This window comes from Eptatretus burgeri, chromosome 2 (assembly GCF_056783735.1).
Source record: "Eptatretus burgeri isolate ZD-2024b chromosome 2, Ebu_testis_v1, whole genome shotgun sequence".
NCBI lineage: Eukaryota > Metazoa > Chordata > Myxini > Myxiniformes > Myxinidae > Eptatretus > Eptatretus burgeri.
Genome location: NC_140962.1, coordinates 122,125,280 through 122,128,209, shown reverse-complemented (window position 1 = coordinate 122,128,209; position 2,930 = coordinate 122,125,280).

Sequence of the window (2,930 nt, the reverse complement as noted above, 5' to 3'; positions counted from 1 at the left end):
CCTGCCACAGATTTTCATCCCTTTTGTAGTTTCCTGCAAATGTTACCCATTTTATCCACTGGGGGATAAGTTTTTCCTCATGACATTTGAAAAAAAAGGAGTATTTTTGAGGGGAAAACCATTATGAACCCACCACCCCCACCCAACCTTGTAAATGCTAGCCTCAGGCAAATAATTAGTTTATGGAATCTTTTTTAAAATCTTACTTTATTCACAATCTCTCTTGATAATTATACTTTGGAATGTACATTCTGTATGTTCAATAATATTCACGGTGTGTTTACAGCTTTTTAATTTTACTCGAAGGGGTACCAGGGGAAAAATTAACTTTCACCCTTCAAAAATCGTGCGAATAAATTGTTGAAATATCGGCTGCTTTGTTCGTATCCTTTTCTCACCTGTGTTGCAAGTAGAGTGAAAAGGCGGTGTGTAATCAGAAATATTGTTTGATAGGGCGATATATAACTGTTATATGAATAAAATGGAAATGTTGAAAACAAAGTATTGAATATAGAAAACATTTTCTGAATCTAATCGATATGAGAAATGGGATTGAATAAGACTCACCATTATTGCAGGTGAATAAGAAGATAAAGGAGGAAGAGATTTTGTTTGAATGTAAATTGAAACCGGCCCATCTATCCTCACCTTACTCAACTATATCACACTGTTTGAAACCGTCCCATCTATCCTTACCTTACTCAACGATATCATATTGTTTGAAACCGGCCCAGCTATCCTCACCTTACTCAACTATATCACACTGTTTGAAACCGGCCCAGCTATCCTCACCTTACTCCACTATATCACACTGTTTGAAATCGGCCCATCTATCCTCACCTTACTCAACTATATCACACTGTTTGCAGATTGGGCTTGATTAGTGGTATTCCCTCAAGGACAATTGTTACCGGACGGACGCAGGCAGGGACGGACGCAGGCTCACCGAGACTAATCTCCTTTTATAATACAGATGGTAGAACTTGTTCCCAAACATGTTTTGGTCATGGATTTTCTACAAAGCATCTTTTGCTGATATTGTTTATGATTAACGTTTTGTGATGAGGTGGGTCATCGTGAAAATCTTGTAAGGTTCATTCAGATAATGAAATTAAGTTGGAAATTGAGATGTGATGTCATATTTTAAAAGGCAGGAGAACAAAATTACCATTTCAAGTCAATGTGAATGTATTAAAAGAAAAAAATTATTTTCATCAACCATGCATTGATCTGTTATGTCTCGTTTTTTTTTTTTTTTAACTTCAGAACTGGTTTCCGATATCTTCTGTCTCTGTCAACTCAGCCTGGGAATTCGTCCACAGAAACCTGCTCTTTCTTATGCATATATTCATCCCATCTCGTCCTCAGTTATCTATACTTTTCTTTATGCCAATGGTACACTGAAACTGACGATGAGGCAGATATCTCTCTCTCTCTCTCTCTCTCTCTCTCTCTCTCTCTCTCTCTCTCTCTCTCTCTCTCTCTCTCTCTCTGTCTCTCTCTCTCTGTCTCTCTCTCTGTCTCTCTCTCTCTCTCTGTCTGTCTCTGTCTCTGTCTCTGTCTCTGTCTCTCTCTTTGTCTCTGTCTCTGTCTCTGTCTCTGTCTCTGTCTCTGTCTCTGTCTCTGTCTCTGTCTCTTTCGCTCTCTCTTGCTCTCTCTCTGTCTCTTTCGCTCTCCCCCACCCCCTCTCTCTCCCCCTCTCTGCTCTCCCCCTTCTCGCTCTCCTATCCCCCTCTCTCTCCCCCCTCTCTCTCCCCCTCTCTTTCTCCCCTCTCTCTCTTTCTCCCCCTCTCTCTCTTTCTCCCCTCTCTCTCCCCCTCTTTCTCCCCTCTCTCTCCCCCTCTTTCTCCCCTCTCTCTCCCCCTCTTTCTCCCCTCTCTCTTCCCCCCTCTTTCTCCTCTCTCTTCCCCCCTCTCTCTTCCCCCTCTCTCTTCCCCCTCTCCTCTCCCCCCCTCTCTCTCTCCCCTCTCTCTCTACTCTCCCCCCCCCTCTCTCTCCCCCTCCCTCTCTCTCCCCCTCCCTCTCTCTCCCTCTCTCTCTCTCTCTCCCCTCTCTCTCTCTCTCTCCCCCCTCTCTCTCTCTCTCTCCCGTCATTTGCACGAGGTCATCTTTTACCCCAAATTTTGCTTCTGTATATCCACGAGTCTAATCCACCTCCTGCACTCTCCCCTATCCCTCTGTGCATCCCTTGCGTGTCCTTCAACCCTGCTGTTCGCATTTCCCCCTTTCCTTTCTACTGTTCCTTTCGTGTTCTCCTCCTCTCCCAGCCTCACCTTTGTATACAAAAACATACACCGAATGATTGTCATCCTCTCCTGGTTCGTGTTACAAATCTTTACATCACCGAATGAGGAAATACACTGAAATTATCATCCGATTTATGAAGGATGTTATCGACTCCGCCATATACTTTATATCCTATATTTATCCCACCGCCTTTTACTTTTTTCTTCGACGTTATCTATTTATTACGTACGTGCCGATGAGTTCGATGAGGTGGCGAACTTGTGCAAAGGAAGTGGTGGAGGTGGTGTGCGAACACAGGTGTGCGAATTCAAAATCAGGAAAAGAAACATTTTTTGTGCACAAAGTAAATTAATATCCCACGGACGCATTAAGGTTTCATCTAAACGATTTAAGTAAATGATGTCACGCACGGTAAAGACATCGATCCCATTCAGCAAAATGAGGGACAGCCAAGTTTCAAGTTGATTGGGAAATGATCCCATCGTCATGAACTTGAAGGGGCGGTGTATTTGTTGACTTACTGTTATTTCGGCTGGTCTCTGATTTACCGCAATATTTTATTACCTGGATACTCGTCAAATTTAAACGTTCACTAGATATTGATTGCCAAATTTGTATCTTATATCGTCTGGAAATGTTTCTGAAAACGTTCTGGGGGTAAACCGTAAATTACGTCACTGTCA